Source organism: Rattus norvegicus, chromosome 2 (genome assembly GCF_036323735.1).
Source record: "Rattus norvegicus strain BN/NHsdMcwi chromosome 2, GRCr8, whole genome shotgun sequence".
Classification (NCBI taxonomy): Eukaryota; Metazoa; Chordata; class Mammalia; order Rodentia; family Muridae; genus Rattus; species Rattus norvegicus.
The window spans coordinates 88029997-88050032 of record NC_086020.1 but is presented as its reverse complement, the minus strand read 5'-3'; the positions used below and the strand labels follow the sequence as shown (position 1 = coordinate 88050032).

Genomic DNA, 20036 nt, shown 5'->3' with positions numbered 1-20036 from the left:
ATAACAACACAGCAACATATTCCATGTGTAATTATACATTTCACATCTCTATACAGTAAATAGTCTACATTTAGTGACATTTAAATCAGTTATTTTAAACCTTCCTTTCCCCTCCCTTACCAAAAGGAAAGGTGGAGCATCAAATACAATGCACCTTCATTATCAGTGCAGGAGTGGACAGCTTTATTTAGTCAGTCATTGTTAGAAAGCCTTCTTTAAACAAAATAAATATATTACAGATATAATACATAATTAAAGATTCCATTCACTGTTAGGTATTCCATGTTCTTCCAAGTCAATAGTTGAAGATTTGGTTTCAAATGTTCTTAATGAGTATTCACAATTCAATAGCAAGGAGGATGTGGGGCTATGGAAGGGGACTAAACTCCACAACTGCAATGAGTATTGGAAATCCTTGGTTTTAGAATGGGAAAGGGGTGAACAGAAAAGTACAACAGCGCAAAGTGCTATGAGGAGGAGTCCAGTTTGCATGAAAATTTGTCCTTAATAAGTAACTTCATAAACCATAGCTTTCTTGTCCCCAGAGCCAGTGACAATGTACTTGTCATCCACAGAGATGTCACAGCTAAGCACCGATGAGGATTCTTTGGACTGGAATATGCTGGCCCCATAAGGTGTCCTCCAAGCATTCAGAAGGTTGTCCTTTTCAGTGCTTACAAACCATTTGCCACAGTGGGCAAACTTGAGTGACAGAACACAGTTGTCATGACGATGCAACTGGTATTTGTCTGGCTTGGTAAAATGCAACACTTCCACATTGCTATTCTCCATCCCCACTGCAAGCCACTCTCCGGTTGGGCAATAGCCCAAAGAAAAGATCTGAGAGATGAAATCATGTTGCTGCAGTTGCCACCCTTCACACAGGTCCCGGGACCTCACAGTGTTGTCCAAACCAACTGTCCAGAGCTTGGTGCCATCATTAGAAATGTCAGTACAACTGGCTCAATCTGTGTGCCCCTGGAATTGCCTCACCAGAGTCTGGTTGTGCAGATCTCACACTGTGATATTGCCATCGCTGCAGCATGAGAAGCAGACCTTGGAATCGGGGCTGATGGACAGAGCATCATCTTAAACAAAATCCTGAACAGTGAAAGCAACCTAAAGAACTCAGAAGCAAGATCTGAACCTACCCTATCATAACTGAGGTTTTCAAACTGAGATGGGACTTGCAGGTGACATTGCAAGCACAGGAACCTAAGATCAAATCAACATCACTCATATACAAAGGACAGTCAAGGTTTTCTGACTCTTTCTCCAGCACTGCGGGTAGAGAATGACTCTAATATCTCACTGGGCAAAGCAAAGTGATAGAAGACATTCAAATATTCTGATATGTCCTCCATCTTTGTACTATTTCTACACATTCCACACACAAATTGACCAATTGATTAATCAATTCATCAATAGGAATCTTTATTTCTTATTGGATATTTTCTCTATCTACATTTCAAGTGTTATCCTCCCCTCCCAGTTTCATCTACAGAAAACTCCTATTCCCCCTACCCCCACAACCTCCCTCTATGAGGGTGCTCCCAAACCCACACACTGACTCCCTCCCACCTCACTGCCCTGGAATTCCCTTATACTAGGGCATGGAGCCTTCATAGGACAAAGGGTCCTCTCCTCCTCTTGATGCCTGACATGGCCATCCTCTGCTACATATGTAACTGGAGTAGCTCCACGTGTACAGTTTGGTTGCTGGTTTAGTTCCTGAGAACTATAGTGTGTCTGGTTGGTTGATATTGTTGTTCTTCCTATGGGGTTGCAAATCCACTCAGATACCTCAATCCTTTCTCTAACTCCTCCATTGGGGAAACCATACTCAGTCCAATGGATGGCTGCAAGCATCTACTTCTGTATTTGTCAGGCTCTGGCAGAGGCTCTCAGGAAACAGCTATATCCGACTCCTTTCGGCATATACTTCTTGGCAGCCCAAGTTTGGTAAATACATATTTACTGTTTCTATTCTTTTCTATACTTTGTGTTTTGTATTAGATTTATTTATTTACATTTCAAATGTTATCCCCTTTCATGGCTTGTTGTCCATAAATCACTTATACCATCACTCTTCCACCTTCATCTCTGAGGGTGTTACCCCTCCAACGACACACACCTTCTCTACCTACCAGCTCTGACATTTACCTACACTGAGTGGTTCAGTTTTGGCAGGACCAACAAGGCCATATATGGAGCTAGAGTCCTGTGTCTGTCCACATATAAACTTTGGATGGTGGTTTAGTCCCTAGGAGCTCTGGTTGGTTGGTATTGTTCTTATGGGGTTACAAAGCCCCTCAGATCCTCAATCCTTTCTCTACTTCTCTGATGGAGAGCCCATCCTCAGTTCAATGTTTAGCTGCTGTATTTGTATTCACCTCTGTGTTTGTCATGCTCTGGCAGAGTTTCTCAGGAGACAGTTATATCAGGCTCCTGTCATCATGCACTTCTTGGCATCAGTGATATTGTCTGGGTTTAGAGGTTGTATGTTTATGGGACAGATCCATTAGAGAGGCAGGCTGTGAATGGCCATTACTTCAGTCTCTGCTCCAAACTTTGCCTCCATATCCCATACTCCTATGAGTATTTTTGTTCTTCTTTTTAAGAAGGATTGAAGCATTTGCACTTTGGTCATCCTTCTTCTTGAGCTTCATGTGGTCTGTGGATTGTATCTTGGATAATTTGAGCTTTTAGGCTAATATCCACTTATCAGTGAGTGTGCAGTATGTGTATTTTTCTGTCATTGAGTTACCTCACTCAGGACGATATTTTCCAGTTCAATCCATTTGCCTATGAATTTCATGAAGTCATTGTTTTTGATAGATGAATACTACTCCACTGTGCAGATGTACTACATTTTCTGTATCTGTTCTTGTGCTGAAGGGTATCTGGGTTCTTTTTTGCTTTTGGCTATTATAAGTAAGGTTGCTTTGAACACAGCGAAATACGTGTCCTTGTTATATGTTGGAGCATCTTTGGGTATATGCCCAGGAGTGGTATAGCTGGATCCTCAGACAGTGGTATCTCCAATTTTCAGAAGATCCTCCAGACTGATTTCCAGAGTTGTTATACCAGCTTGGAATCCCACGAACAATAAAGAACATTCCTCTTTCTCCACAGCCTCACCAGCAACTATTATCAACTGGGTTTTTGATCTTAGCCATTATGACTGGTGTCAGGTGGAATCTCAGGATTATTTTGATTTGCATTTCTCTGATGACTAAGTATGTTTAACATTTCTTTAGGTACTTCTCATTCATTCAATATTTCTCAGTTGAGAATTCTTTGTTTAGCTTTGCACCCATTTTTTAAGATGTTGTCTGGAGGAATCACGTGACCTGGTGATACCAAAGGAAGGCTGAAAACTAGTGTCTGGGTAGGGCAGTTTCTCAAATCATTTTTCCATCTAGGAGCTAAACTTTGAAATGCACTTAGCTCCTGTCTGCACTGACAGAGCAGTGTGAACAATGTGGTGAGCGGAGCGCAGAGCATGAATCTGAGGAAGTGTGGTGGTATTTTTTAATAGGGATATTTGATTCTCTGGAGTCTAACTACTTGGTTTCTTTATATACTTTGAATATTAGCCCTCTATCTGGATATGGGGTTGGTAAAGATCTTTTCCCATTCTGTTGGTTGCCCTTTTAACCTAATGACAGTGGCCTTTGCCTTACAGTACCTTTGAAATTGAATGAGGTCCCATTTGCTGATTCTTGATCTTAGAGCATAAGCCATTGGTATCCTCTTCAGGATCTTTTCCCCAGTGCTCATGTGTTTGAGGCTCTTCCTCACTTTTTCCTCTATCAGATTGAGTGTATCTGGTTTTATGTGGAGGCCCCTGATCCATTTGGACTTGAGCTTTGTACAGGGTGATAAGAGTGGATCAATTTGCATTTGTATACATGCTGACTTCCAGTTGAACCAGCATCAATTGTTGAAAATGCAATATTATTTCCACTGGATGGTTTTAGCTTCTTTGTCAAAGATCAAGTGACCATAGGTGTGTGGGTTCATTTCTGGGTCTTCAATTTTATTCCATTGATCTACATGCCTGTCTCTGTAACAATACCATACAGTTTTTAATCACTATTGCTCTGTAATACTGCTTGAAGTCAGGGGTTCTCCCAGAGATTCTTTTATTGTTTGGGACAGTTTTTGCTACCCTGTCTTTTTGTTGTTTGTTTGTTTTTTGTTATTCCAAATTAATTTGCAAATTTCTCTTCTTAAGTCTATGAAGAATTGAGTTAGAATTTTGATGGGGATTTCATTGAATCTGTAGATTGCTTTTGTCAAACGGCAATCTTTAGTATATTAATCCTGCCAATCCATGAGCATGAGAAGTCTTTCCATCTTCTGACATCTCTTCAATTTCTTTCTTAAGAGACTTGAAGTTCCTGTCAGACAGATCTTTCACTTGCTTGGCCAGAGTCACACCAAAATATTTTATATTATTTTTGACTATTGTTAAGGATTTCCTTTCAATAACTTTTTTCTCAATTTGTTTATTCTTTGAGAACAGGAAGGCTACTTATTTTTTTGTGTTAATATTCTACCCAGCCACTTTGCTGAAGTTGTTCTTTAGTGGAACATTTGGGGTTACTTTAATACACTATCATATCATCTGCAAATAGTGATGTTTCGACTTCTTCCTTTCAAATTTGTATTCTTTGGACCTCCTTTTCTTGCCTGATTCCTCTGTCTAGGATTTGTGTACTATATTCAATAAGTAGGAAGAGAGTGGGCAGACATATCTAGTCTCCTATTATAATGGGATTGGTTCACGTTTCCCTCCATTTATTTGATGTTGGCTACTGGTTTACTATATATTGCTTTTAATATGATTAGCTATGAGCCTTGAATTGCTGATCATTCCAAGTCTTTTAACATGAAATATGCTGAATTTTGTCAAATATTTCTGCAGCATCTAATGAGTTGACGATGTGGTGGTTTTCTTTGAGTTTGTTTACATAGTGTATTACATTGATGGATTTCTATATATTGAACCATCCCGGCATCCCTGGGATGAAGTCTTCTTAATCATGATGGATGATCACTTTATTGTGTGTTTGGATTTGGTTTGCAAAAATTTTATTGAGTATTTTTGTGTCTATATTCATAAGGGTAACTTTTGTGAAGTTCTTTTTTCCTTGTTGGGTCTTTGCGTGGTTTGGGTATAAGCATGTTTGTGGCTTCACAGAAGGAACTGGGTAGTGTTCCTTTTGTTTCTATTTTGTAGAATAGTTTATACAGTATGGATATTAGGTCTTCTATGATCTCCACATTTTTACCATTTTATATTTACAGAATTAAAATTTATCTAACTACTTCATAAGTGTAAACATTATCTCATTTTTTATTATTCATTATGTTAGAGCATCTATGTTAGTAAGTAAAAGAAAGTGATGTATCATATTTCAGCAATTGTGCTGAAAAAACAAGCCATAATACTATTTCTATATTTGATGCTTTGTTACTGTCTCAAAATTATAAGGCATGTGCTTAAAAAAATTTGAAGTTACAGTTTTCTTTTTAAATACTATATTAAATTAGGTTACACAATTTTGAGAGTTGTTACATTCTTTTTTTTTCCTTTTTTTCTTTTTTATTAACTTGAGTATTTCTTATATACATTTCGAGTGTTATTCCCTTTCCCGGTTTCCGGGGAAACATCCTCCTCCTCCCTCCCCTTCTTTATGGGTGTTCCCCTCTCCATCCTCCCCCCATTGCCGCCCTCCCCCCAACAATCACATTCACTGGGGGTTCAGTCTTAGCAGGACCCAGGGCTTCCCCTTCCACTGGTTCTCTTACTAGGATATTCATTGCTACCTATGGGGTCAGAGTCCAGGGTCAGTCCATGTATAGTCTTTAGGTAGTGGCTTAGTCTCTGGAAGCTCTGGTTGCTTGATATTGTTGTACATATGGGGTCTCGAGCCCCTTCAAGCTCTTCCAGTTCTTTCTCTGATTCCTTCAACGGGGGTCCTATTCTCAGTTCAGTGGTTTGCTGCTGGCATTCGCCTCTGTATTTGCTGTATTCTGGCTGTGTCTCTCAGGAGCGATCTATATCGGGCTCCTGTCGGCCTGATCTTCTTTGCTTCATCCATCTTGTCTAATTGGATGGCTGTATATGTATGGGCCACATGTGCGGCAGGCTCTGAATGGGTGTTCCTTCTGTGTCTGTTTTAATCTTTGCCTCTCTATTCCCTGCCAAGGGTATTCTTGTTCCCCTTTTAAAGAAGGAGTGAAGCATTCACATTTTGATCATCCTTCTTGAGTTTCATTTGTTCTAGGCATCTAGGGTAATTCAAGCATTTGGGCTAATAGCCACTTATCAATGAGTGCATACCATGTGTGTTTTTCTGTGATTGGGTTAGCTCACTCAGGATGATATTTTCCAGTTCCAACCATTTGCCTACGAATTTCATAAAGTCATTGTTTTTGATAGCTGAGTAATATTCCATTGTGTAGATGTACCACATTTTCGGTATCCATTCCTCTGTTGAAGGGCATCTGGGTTCTTTCTAGCTTCTGGCTATTATAAATAAGGCTGCGATGAACATCGTGGAGCACTTGTCTTTTTTATATGTTGGGGCATCTTTTGGGTATATGCCCAAGAGAGGTATAGCTGGATCCTCAGGCAGTTCAATGTCCAATTTTCTGAGGAACCTCCAGACTGATTTCCAGAATGGTTGTACCAGTCTGCAATCCCACCAACAATGGAGGAGTGTTCCTCTTTCTCCGCATCCTCGCCAGCATCTGCTGTCACCTGAGTTTTTGATCTTAGCCATTCTCACTGGTGTGAGGTGAAAACTCAGGGTTGTTTTGATTTGCATTTCCCTTATGACTAAAGATGTTGAACATTTCTTTAGGTGTTTCTCAGCCATTCGGCATTCCTCAGCTGTGAATTCTTTGTTTAGCTCTGAACCCCATTTTTTAATAGGGTTATTTGTCTCCCTGCAGTCTAACTTCTTGAGTTCTTTGTATATTTTGGATATAAGGCCTCTATCTGTTGTGGGATTGGTAAAGATCTTTTCCCAATCTGTTGGTTGCCGTTTGGTCCTAACCACAGTGTCCTTTGCCTTACAGAAGCTTTGCAGTTTTATGAGATCCCATTTGTCGATTCTTGATCTTAGAGCATAAGCCATTGGTGTTTTGTTCAGGAAATTTTTTCCAGTGCCCATGTGTTCCAGATGCTTCCCTAGTTTTTCTTCTATTAGTTTGAGTGTATCTGGTTTGATGTGGAGGTCCTTGATCCACTTGGACTCAAGCTTTGTACAGGGTGATAAGCATGGATCGATCTGCAGTCTTCTACATGTTGACCTCCAGTTGAACCAGCACCATTTGCTGAAAATGCTATCTTTTTTCCATTGGATGGTTTTGGCTCCTTTGTCAAAAATCAATTGCCCATATGTGTGTGGGTTCATTTCTGGGTCTTCAATTCTGTTCCATTGGTCTATCTGTCTGTCTCTGTACCAATACCATGCAGTTTTTATCACTATTGCTCTGTAATACTGTTTGAGTTCAGGGATAGTGATTCCCCCTGAAGTCCTTTTATTGTTAAGGATAGTTTTAGCTACCTTGGGTTTTTTGTTATTCCAGATGAATTTTCAAATTGTTCTGTCTAACTCTTTGAAGAATTGGATTGGTATTTTGATGGGGATTGCATTGAATCTGTAGATTGCTTTTGGTAAAATGGCCATTTTTACTATATTAATCCTGCCAATCCATGAGCATGGGAGATCTTTCCATCTTCTGAGGTCTTCTTCAATTTCTTTCCTCAGTGTCTTGAAGTTCTTATTGTACAGATCTTTTACTTGCTTGGTTAAAGTCACACCGAGGTACTTTATATTATTTGGGTCTATTATGAAGGGTGTCGTTTCCCTAATTTCTTTCTCGGCTTGTTTCTCTTTTGTATAGAGGAAGGCAACTGATTTATTTGAGTTAATTTTATACCCAGCCACTTTGCTGAAGTTGTTTATCAGCTTTAGTAGTTCTCTGGTGGAACTTTTGGGATCACTTAAATATACTATCATGTCATCTGCAAATAGTGATATTTTGACCTCTTCTTTTCCGATCTGTATCCCTTTGATCTCCTTTTGTTGTCTGATTGCTCTGGCTAGAACTTCAAGAACTATATTGAATAAGTAGGGAGAGAGTGGGCAGCCTTTTCTAGTCCCTGATTTTAGTGGGATTGCTTCAAGTTTCCCTCCATTTAGTTAAATGTTAGCTACTGGTTTGCTGTATATGGCTTTAACTATGATTAGGTATGGGCCATGAATTCCTAGTCTTTCCATGACTTTTATCATAAAGGGGTGTTTAATTTTGTCAAATGCCTTCTCAGCATCTAATGAAATGATCATGTGGTTTTGTTCTTTCAGTTTGTTTATATAATGGATCACGTTGATGGTTTTCCGTATATTAAACCATCCCTGCATCCTGGGATGAAGCCTACTTGATCATGGTGGATGATTGTTTTGATGTGCTCTTGGATTCGGTTTGCCAGAATTTTATTGAGTATTTTTGCGTCGATATTCATAAGGGAAATTGGTCTGAAGTTCTCTTTCTTTGTTGGGTCTTTGTGTGGTTTAGGTATAAGAGTAATTGTGCCTTCATAGAAGGAATTCGGTAGTGGTCCATCTGTTTCAATTTTGTGGAATTGTTTGGATAATATTGGTATGAGGTGTTCTATGAAGGTCTGATAGAATTCTGCACTAAACCCGTCTGGACCTGGGCACTTTTTGGTTGGGAGACCTTTAATGACTGCTTCTATTTCCTTAGGAGTTATGGGGTTGTTTAACTGGTTTATATGTTCCTGATTTAACTTCGGTACCTGGTATCTGTCCAAGAAATTGTCCATTTCCTACAGATTTTCAAATTTTGTTGAATATAGGCTTTTATAGTAAGATCTGATGATTTTTTGAATTTTCTCTGAATCTGTAGTTATGTCTCCCTTTTCATTTCTGATTCTGTTAATTTGGACATACTCTCTGTGTCCTCTCGTTAGTCTGGCTAAGGGTTTATCTATCTTGTTTATTTTCTCAAATAACCAACTTTTGGTTCTGTTGATTCTTTCCATGGTCCTTTTTGTTTCTACTTGGTTGACTTCAGCTCTGAGTTTGATTATTTCCTGCCTTCTACTCCTCCTGGATGTATTTCATTCTTTTTGTTGTAGAGCTTTTAGGTGTGCTGTCAAGCTGCTGACATATGTTCTCTCCTGTTTCTTTCTGCAGGCACTCAGCGCTATGAGTTTTTCTCTTAGCACAGCTTTCATTGTGTCCCATAAGTTTGGGTATGTTGTACCTTCATTTTCATTAAATTCTAAAAAGTCTTTAATTTCTTTCTTTATTTCTTCCTTGACCAGGTTATCATTGAGTAGAGCATTGTTCAATTTCCACGTATATGTGGGCATTCTTCCCTTATTGTTATTGAAGACCAGTTTTAGGCCGTGGTGCTCCGATAGCATGTATGGGATTATTTCTATCTTTCTGTACCTGTTGAGGCCCGTTTTTTGACCAATTATATGGTCAATTTTGGAGAAAGTACCATGAGGAGCTGAGAAGAAGGTATGTCCTTTTGCTTTAGGATAGAACGTTCTATAAATATCTGTTAAGTCCATTTGGCTCATGACTTCTCTTAGTCTGTCTACATCTCTGTTTAATTTCTGTTTCCATGATCTGTCCATTGATGAGAGTGGGGTGTTGAAATCTCCTCCTATTATTGTGTGAGGTGCAATGTGTGCTTTGAGCTTTAGTAAGGTTTCTTTTACGTTGTAGGTGGCCTTGTATTTGGGGCATAGATATTTAGGATTGAGAGTTCATCTTGGTGGATTTTTCCTTTGATGAATATGAAGTGTCCTTCCTTATGTTTTTTGATGACTTTTAGTTGAAAATTGATTTTATTTGATATTAGAATGGCTACTCCAGCTTGCTTCTTCTGACCATTTGCTTGGAAAGTTGTTTTCCAGCCTTTCACTCTGAGGTAGTGTCTGTCTTTGTCTCTGAGGTGTGTTTCCTGTAGGCAGCAGATTGCAGGGTCCTCGTTGTGTATCCAGTTTGTTAATCTATGTCTTTTTACTGCGGAGTTGAGGCCATTGATGTTGAGAGGAACAGTGATTATTGCTTCCTGTTATATTCATATTTGGATATGAGGTTATGTTTGTGTTCTTTTCTTCTCTTTGTTTTGTTGCCAAGATGATTAGTTTCTTGCTTATTCTTGGGTACAGCTTGCATCCTTATATTGGGCTTTACCATTTATTATCCTTTGTAATGCTGGATTTGTAGAAAGATATTGTGTAAATTTGGTTTTGTCATGGAATATCTTGGTCTCTCCATCTATGTTAATTGAGAGTTTTGCAGGATACAGTAACCTGGGCTGGCGTTTGTGTTCTCTTAGGGTCTGTATGATATCTGTCCAGGATCTTCTGGCTTTCATTGTTACTGGCGAAAAGCCTTGTGTAATTCTGATAGGTCTGCCTTTATATGTTACTTGACCTTTTTCCCTTACTGCTTTTAATATTCTTTCTTTATTTTGTGCGTTTGGTGTTTTGACTATTATGTGATGGGAGGTGTTTCTTTTCTGGTCCAATTTTTTTGGAGTTCTGTAGGCTTCTTGTATGCCTATGGGTATCTCTTTTTTTAGGTTAGGGAAGTTTTCTTCTATGATTTTGTTGAAGATATTTACTGGTCCTTTGAGCTGGTTGTCTTCATTCTCTTCTATACCTATTATCCTTAGGTTTGATCTTCTCATTGAGTCCTGGATTTCCTGTATGTTTTGGACCAGTAGCTTTTTCCACTTTACATTATCTTTGATAGTTGAGTCAATTATTTCTATGGAATCTTCTGCTCCTGAGATTCTCTCTTCCATCTCTTGTATTCTGTTGGTGAAGCTCGTATCTACAGCTCCTTGTCTCTTCTTTTGGTTTTCTATATCCAGGGTTGTTTCCATGTGTTCTTTCTTGATTGCTTCTATTTCCATGTTTAATTCTTTCCACTGTTTGATTGTGTTTTCCTGGAATTCTTTCAGGGATTTTTCGATTCCTCTCTGTAGGCTTCTACTTGTTCTCTAAGGGAGTTCTTCACGTCTTTCTTGAAGTCCTCCAGCATCATGATCAAATATGATTTTGAAACTAGATCTTGCTTTTCTGGTGTGTTTGGACATTCTGTGTTTGCTTTGGTGGGAGATTTGGACTCCGATGATGCCATGTAGTCTTGGTTTCTGTTGCTTGGGTTCCTGCGCTTGCCTTTCGCCATCAGATTATCTCTAGTGTTACTTTGTTCTGCTATTTCTGACAGTGGCTAGACTGTCATATAAGCCTGTGTGTCAGGAGTGCTGTAGACCTGTTTTCCTGTTTTCTTTCAGCCAGTTATGGGGACAGAGTGTTCTGCTTTCGGGCGTGTAGTTTTTCCTCTCTACAGGTCTTCAGCTGTTCCTGTGGGCCTGTTTCTGGAGTTTACCAGGCAGGTCACTTGCAGCAGAAAAGTTGGTCTTACCTGTGGTCCCAAGGCTCAAGTTTGCTCGTGGGGTGTTTTCCTCTGGCATCAGAGATGTGTGCAGAGTGCAGTTTCTTCTGGTTTCCCAGGCGTGTCTGCCTCTCTGAAGGTTTAGCTCTCCCTCCCACGGGATTTGGGTGCATAGAACTGTTTATCTGGTAGGTCCCTTCAGGTTATGGAGGTGTCTCAGGTGCAGCGGTCCTTCTGCTCCTGGGCCCTCCTCTACGGGAACCCAGAGGCCGTATACAGTTTCCTCTTGGGCCAGGGATGTGGGCAGGTGTGGGCAGTGTTGGTGGTCTCTTCTGCTCTGCAGCCTCAGCAGTGCCCACCTGACCACGCGGTGAGGTCTCTCTCCCACAGGGTTTGTGAGCAGAGAGCTGCTGTGGGCTGTGATCCGCGGGTTTGGGACTCCCGGTAAACACCGGAAGTGCCCGGTCGTAGAGGAATTTTGCCTCTGTGTGTCCTGAGTTCACCATGTAGGTCTCTTGCAGCAGAAAAGTTGGTCTTACCTGTGGTCTCGAGGCTCCAGTTTGCTCGTGGGGTGCTGCCTAAGAGCTCTCCGTGGCGGCAGCAACCAGGAAGATCTGTGCCGCCCTTTCCAGGAGCTTCCGTGCGCCAGGGTTCCAGATGGCGTTTGGTGTTTTCCTCTGGCGTCAGAGATGTGTGCAGAGTGCAGTCTCTTCTGGTTTCCCAGGCGTGTCTGCCTCTCTGAAGGTTTAGCTCTCCCTCCCATGGGATTTGGGTGCAGAGAACTGTTTATCCGGTTGGTCCCTTCAGGTTATCTGTTATATTCTTTAAATTCAGGATTTATGCAATGTTATTACAAAATATAATTGAGAATTTTTAACCTTTGTGGATTTTTTTCAAAAAGTTTAGTCTATAAATTTGCTATATAAATTCAGGAATTTCAGTTGGAACAAAGTATAGAACTGTGACAATATAAGTTATATAGTTTGTATACAAAGTTATGCAAAATAAAAATTACTATTTATCCTTATATAATCTAATTAATTCTCATTATTCTCATATTTTATTTTTAAATCAGAAAGTACTGTAAAACTATCCATATGTTTGCTAGATTTGGAATTAGGTCATTACCAAAGTTCATTAGACAACAATTTTTGTTATTAATGTAGTGACTATAATGAAAATTCTTCAATTTCTTTCTGTTTGGATGTTTGGGTTATAGTATGTGCTGGTGAATATTTGTCAGAATTTACTTCCTAATGAATTGATCCAATGCGTTAGATTTGTAATTGTATATTTCATCAAACCAGGAAGGCATTAGACAATAATTTTTGTCATTAATCTAGTCACTAAAATGAAAAATTTTCAATTTCTTTTATTTATTCTACCCCTGTAGTGTTAAGTAATGTTATTATATCCATTTTCATGATTTTAGGTTTGCTGTTGTTTGTAACTAGCTAAATCCTCTGTGGATTCTCTCCATTCAACTAATGAGTTATGGACTTCTCAAATTCTCAATTCCATTTGCTCTTTTCTTACACTACCTTTACATTTGGTGTGATTATTTTACTATTCAGACTCTTAACATTTTTAGTGCTCTTCCATATTTACTTTTGCTCTTTTCATATTTCCAATGAATGTTGTATCATCAGGGTCCAATAGCATAATATGGTGTAATGTAGTATGGTTCTACCAGATCTCCAAAGTCAGGCAGGAAGGAATCAGAAGTGTCAGAGTTATCGGTTTCAAGTTACTGAGTGACTTGAAACAGGTGACAAGAAAACATACCCTCAGACAGACACACGAGGTAACAGGAAAGTGAGGTACTATGATGTCCTGGTAGTTGCATTGTAAACAAACTAGCTCTTCAGTATAAAATAAAATGGTTTGTGTGTGTGTGTGTGTGTGTGTGTGTGTGTGTGTGTGTGTGTGTGTCCGTGTGTAGCCATAAACTTTATTGTAATCAATTATATCATCCTTAAAATTAATATAATGTTTGGGCTATAGAGATGGTTTGATTATGAGCACATTTTTCTTCCAAAGGAAGCAGGGTTATTTCTAACACTCACATTGTGACATAACTATATATAGCTTCAGTTCCATGGTATATCATACACTTTAAACAAATTTTTTACATTTTTAGTAACTTGCTTTTATTATACCCACTGCCACCCTCCCAGTTACCCTCTCCCACAGTACATCCACCCATACTGCTAAATATCCCCCCATACTGGCACATAATTCTCTGTAAGTCTTGACACATAAAGTCTCTGTAAGTCTAGGCACATCTGATCCCTTTGATAACAAACAAGACAGTGTAGCTAGAAGAACATATCCTACGTACTGGCAACAGATTTTAGGATAGCCCCCACTCCAGTTGTTCAGGATCCACTCGAAGATCAAGATGAATATCTGCTACATATGTGCAGGGAGGCCTGGGTCCAGCCTTGTATGTTCTTGGTATTTTGTTCAGTTTCTGACAGCCCTAAGGACTCAAATTATTTTATTCTATTGGTTTTCTTGTGGAGTTCCTATTGCCTTAGGTGCTAAGTTCTCTAGATCTGTCTGAATCAACTGCTAGATGGAGCCTCTAAGAGGGCAGCTATGTTAGGCTCCTGTTTTCATGCATTACAGAGTATAAGTAATAATGTCATAGATTGCTGCTTCTTTATGAGATGGGTCTCTAGTTGGACTTGTTATTGCTTGGCCATTTCCTCATTCTTTGCCATGTCGCACAACCCTGCATTTTTTGTAGGCAGGATAAATTATGGGTCAAAAGTTTCTGGGTAGGTTGGTGTCCCTCTCTGTCCATTGCGGTACCTGCCCAGCTAGAGGATGTGGCCTCTTTGGGTTCTGTATTCTCAATGCTGTGAGTAATGTGTTTATAGAAAGATGAAGAGATGGGATATATACTCTATGATGGTGTAGTGAGGTATGGGGAAAGAGAGTGCCTCAGTGAGCCCCTGCTGAGGCATCCCTTTCCCTGAGGAACCAGGCACAGTATGGTAGAGTTTACTTAGGACATGTGGAAGAATGTTGAGAAGGTAATGAAGGCAGAGAAAGGGAGACAGAGAGGAGAGAGGGGGAGAGAGGGGGGGCATGGCATAAGCACGTGAAGAGAGGGAGGGAGAGGAATGGGAAGACAAACCAGGGACAGAAAGGCAAGAGAGAGAGCAAGAATGCAATAAATAAAGTGCAAGCAACCACTTTTATAGTGTCAGGAATATTGGGTTGTTGTCAGGTAACTATGAAGCGGAGCGTATCTGCCTGTTGCCAGGTAACCATGGAGCAAGGATTAGACAAAATGCCAACAGTGAGTTACAGCTAAAGTTATCGCCTTGGCACCTCCCATATCACAAGACAAGTCTTTGTCTCATCCTGATTCCCACCACTTCCTCATCCTTTTAGTTTCAGGTTTCCATTTATTCTCATGATGATATGTCTAGAATTCCTATCCCTCTCTGCACCAGAACCTTAACCAGCCAATGAATTTTCCTATCCCCTCTCCCACCCAGTTCTTCACCCTCCATCTGCCTCTTATGACCATTTTATTCCCCTTTCTAAGTAAGATTTCTAAGTAAGTAAAGTAATTTCTTGCACCTTTTTTTCTTAAGTTCTTTGAGTCTGTGAAGTGGAGCATGGGTATCCTCTATTTTATGGTTAATATTCACTTAATAAAGTGACTACATACCATGGATCTCCTTTTGGGGCTGGGTTACCACATTCAAGATGTTATTCTCACAGTCTACCCATTTGACTGCAAAATTTGTCATGTCTTTTTTTTTTTTTTTTTTTTTTTTTTTTTTTTTTATTAACTTGAGTATTTCTTATATACATTTCGAGTGTTATTCCCTTTCCCGGTTTCCGGGCAAACATCCCCCTCCCCCCTCCCCTTCCTTATGGGTGTTCCCCTCCCAACCCTCCCACCATTGCCGCCCTCCCCCCATAGACTAGTTCACTGGGGGTTCAGTCTTAGCAGGACCCAGGGCTTCCCCTTCCACTGGTGCTCTTACTAGGATATTCATTGCTACCTATGGGGTCAGAGTCCAGGGTCCGTCCATGTATAGTCTTTAGGTAGTGGCTTAGTCCCTGGAAGCTCTGGTTGCTTGGCATTGTTGTACTTTTGGGGTCTCGAGCCCCTTCAAGCTCTTCCAGTTCTTTCTCTGATTCCTTCAATAGGGGACCTATTCTCAGTTCAATGGTTTGCTGCTGGCATTCGCCTCTGTATTTGCTGTATTCTGGCTGTGTCTCTCAGGGGCGATCTACATCTGGCTCCTGTCGGTCTGCACTTCTTTGCTTCATCCATCTAGTCCAATTGGGTGGCTGTATATGTATGGGCCAAATGTGGGACAGGCTCTGAATGGGTGTTCCTTCAGTCTCTGTTTTAATCTTTGCCTCTCCCTTCCCTGCCAAGGGTATTCTTTTTTCTCATTTAAAGAAGGAGTGAAGCATTCACATTTTGATCATCCGTCTTGAGTTTCGTTTGTTCTAGGGATCTAGGGTAATTCAAGCATTTGGGCTAATAGCCACTTATCAATGAGTGCATACCATGAATGTCTTTCTGTGATTGGGTTAGTTCACTCAGGATGATATTTTCCAGTTCCAACCATTTGCCTACGAATTTCATAAACTCGTTGTTTTTTATAGCTGAGTAGTATTCCATTGTGTAGATGTACCACATTTTCTGTATCCATTCCTCTGTTGAAGGGCATCTGGGTTCTTTCCATTTTCTGGCTATTATAAATAAGGCTGCGATGAACATAGTGGAGCACGTGTCTCTTTTATATGTTGAGGCATCTTTTGGGTATATGCCCAAGAGAGGTATAGCTGGATCCTCAGGCAGTTCAATGTCCAATTTTCTGAGGAACCTCCAGACTGATTTCCAGAATGGTTTTACCAGTCTGCAATCCCACCAACAATGGAGGAGTGTTCCTCTTTCTCCACAACCTCGCCAGCATCTGCTGTCACCTGAGTTTTTGATCTTAGCCAATCGCACTGGTGTGAGGTGAAATCTCAGGGTTGTTTTGATTTGCATTTCCCTTATGACTAAAGATGTTGAACATTTCTTTAGGTGTTTCTCAGCCATTCGGCATTCCTCAGCTGTGAATTCTTTGTTTAGCTCTGAACCCCATTTTTTAATAGGGTTATTTGTTTCCCTGCGGCCTAACTTCTTGAGTTCTTTGTATATTTTGGATATAAGGCCTCTATCTGTTGTAGGGTTGGTAAAGATCTTTTCCCAATCTGTTGGTTGCCGTTTTGTCCTAACCACAGTGTCCTTTGCCTTACAGAAGCTTTGCAGTTTTATGAGATCCCATTTGTCGATTCTTGATCTTAGAGCATAAGCCATTGGTGTTTTGTTCAGGAAATTTTTTCCAGTGCCCATGTGTTCCAGATGCTTCCCTAGTTTTTCTTCTATTAGTTTGAGTGTGTCTGCTTTGATGTGGAGGTCCTTGATCCACTTGGACTTAAGCTTTGTACAGGGTGATAAGCATGGATCGATCTGCATTCTTCTACATGTTGCCCTCCAGTTGAACCAGCACCATTTGCTGAAAATGCTATCTTTTTTCCATTGGATGGTTTTGGCTCCTTTGTCAAAAATCAAGTGACCATAGGTGTGTGGGTTCATTTCTGGGTCTTCAATTCTATTCCATTGGTCTATCTGTCTGTCTCTGTACCAATACCATGCAGTTTTTATCACTATTGCTCTGTAATACTGCTTGAGTTCAGGGATAGTGATTCCCCCTGAAGTCCTTTTATTGTTGAGGATAGCTTTAGCTATCCTGGGTTTTTTGTTATTCCAGATGAATTTGCAAATTGTTCTGTCTAACTCTTTGAAGAATTGGATTGGTATTTTGATGGGGATTGCATTGAATCTGTAGATTGCTTTTGGTAAAATGGCCATTTTTACTATATTAATCCTGCCAATCCATGAGCATGGGAGATCTTTCCATCTTCTGAGGTCTTCTTCAATTTCTTTCTTCAGTGTCTTGAAGTTCTTATTGTACAGATCTTTTACTTGCTTGGTTAAAGTCACACCAAGGTACTTTATATTATTTGGGTCTATTATGAAGGGTGTCGTTTCCCTAATTTCTTTCTCGGCTTGTTTCTCTTTTGTATAGAGGAAGGCAACTGATTTATTTGAGTTAATTTTATACCCAGCCACTTTGCTGAAGTTGTTTATCAGCTTTAGTAGTTCTCTGGTGGAACTTTTGGGATCACTTAAATATACTATCATATCGTCTGCAAATAGTGATATTTTGGCCTCTTCTTTTCCGATCTGTATCCCTTTGATCTCCTTTTGTTGTCTGATTGCTCTGGCTAGAACTTCAAGAACTATATTGAATAAGTAGGGAGAGAGTGGGCAGCCTTGTCTAGTCCCTGATTTTAGTGGGATTGCTTCAAGTTTCTCTCCATTTAGTTTAATGTTAGCAACTGGTTTGCTGTATATGGCTTTTACTATGTTTAGGTATGGGCCTTGAATTCCTATTCTTTCCAGGACTTTTATCATGAAGGGGTGTTGAATTTTGTCAAATGCTTTCTCAGCATCTAATGAAATGATCATGTGGTTCTGTTCTTTCAGTTTGTTTATATAATGGATCACGTTGATGGTTTTCCGTATATTAAACCATCCCTGCATGCCTGGGATGAAGCCTACTTGATCATGGTGGATGATTGTTTTGATGTGCTCTTGAATTCGGTTTGCCAGAATTTTATTGAGTATTTTTGCGTCGATATTCATAAGGGAAATTGGTCTGAAGTTCTCTTTCTTTGTTGTGTCTTTGTGTGGTTTAGGTATAAGAGTAATTGTAGCTTCGTAGAAGGAATTCGGTAGTGCTCCATCTGTTTCAATTTTGTGGAATAGTTTGGATAATATTGGTATGAGGTCTTCTATGAAGGTTTGATAGAATTCTGCACTAAACCCATCTGGACCTGGGCTCTTTTTGGTTGGGAGACCTTTAATGACTGCTTCTATTTCCTTAGGAGTTATGGGGTTGTTTAACTGGTTTATCTGTTCCTGATTTAACTTTGATACCTGGTATCTGTCTAGGAAATTGTCCATTTCCTGAAGATTTTCAAATTTTGTTGAATATAGGTTTTTATAGTAAGATCTGATGATTTTTTGAATTTCCTCTGAATCTGTAGTTATGTCTCCCTTTTCATTTCTGATTTTGTTAGTTTGGACGCACTCTCTGTGTCCTCTCGTTAGTCTGGCTAAGGGTTTATCTATCTTGTTGATTTTCTCAAAGAACCAACTTTTGGTCCTGTTGATTCTTTCTATGGTCCTTTTTGTTTCTACTTGGTTGATTTCAGCTCTGAGTTTGATTATTTCCTGCCTTCTACTCCTCCTGGGTGTATTTGCTTCTTTTTGTTCTAGAGCTTTTAGGTGTGCTGTCAAGCTGCTGACATATGCTCTTTCCTGTTTCTTTCTGCAGGCACTATGAGTTTTCCTCTTAGCACAGCTTTCATTGTGTCCCATAAGTTTGAGTATGTTGTATCTTCATTTTCATTAAATTCTAGAAAGTTTTTAATTTCTTTCTTTATTTCTTCCTTGACCAGGTTATCATTGAGTAGAGCATTGTTCAATTTCCACGTATATGTGGGCATTCTTCCCTTATTGTTATTGAAGACCAGTTTTAGGCCGTGGTGGTCCGATAGCACGCATGGGATTATTTCTATCTTTTTGTACCTGTTGAGGCCCGTTTTTTGACCAATTATATGGTCAATTTTGGAGAAAGTACCATGAGGAGCTGAGAAGAAGGTATATCCTTTTGCTTTAGGATAGAATGTTCTATAAATGTCCGTTAAGTCCATTTGGCTCATGACTTCTCTTAGTCTGTCGACATCACTGTTTAATTTCTGTTTCCATGATCTGTCCATTGATGAGAGTGGGGTGTTAAAATCTCCCACTATTATTGTGTGAGGTGCAATGTGTGTTTTGAGCTTTAGTAAGGTTTCTTTTACGTATGTAGGTGCCCTTGTATTTGGGGCATAGATATTTAGGATTGAGAGTTCATCTTGGTGGATTTTTCCTTTGATGAATATGAAGTGTCCTTCCTTATCTTTTTTGATGACTTTTAGTTGGAAATTGATTTTATTTGATATTAGAATGGCTACTCCAGCTTGCTTCTTCTGACCATTTGCTTGGAAAGTTGTTTTCCAGCCTTTCACTCTGAGGTAGTGTCTGTCTTTGTCTCTGAGGTGTGTTTCCTGTAGGCAGCAGAATGCAGGGTCCTCGTTGCGTATCCAGTTTGTTAATCTATGTCTTTTTATTGGGGAGTTGAGGCCATTGATATTGAGAGATATTAAGGAATAGTGATTATTGTTTCCCTTTATATTCATATTTGGATGTGAGGTTATGTTTGTGTGCTTTCATTCTCTTTGTTTTGTTGCCAAGACGATTAGTTTCTTGCTTCTTCTAGGGTATAGCTTGCCTCCTTATGTTGGGCTTTACCATTTATTATCCTTTGTAGTGCTGGATTTGTAGAAAGATATTGTGTAAATTTGGTTTTGTCATGGAATATCTTGGTTTCTCCATCAATGTTAATTGAGAGTTTTGCTGGATACAGTAAC

The 20036-nt window shown here is 39.7% G+C and overlaps 1 pseudogene; it reads right to left on the bottom strand.

The window, feature by feature from the left end:
* Positions 1-3: 3 nt before the first annotated feature.
* Tle4-ps1 (TLE family member 4, transcriptional corepressor, pseudogene 1) lies at positions 4-15238 on the bottom strand (annotated as a pseudogene).
* Positions 15239-20036: the final 4798 nt, after the last annotated feature.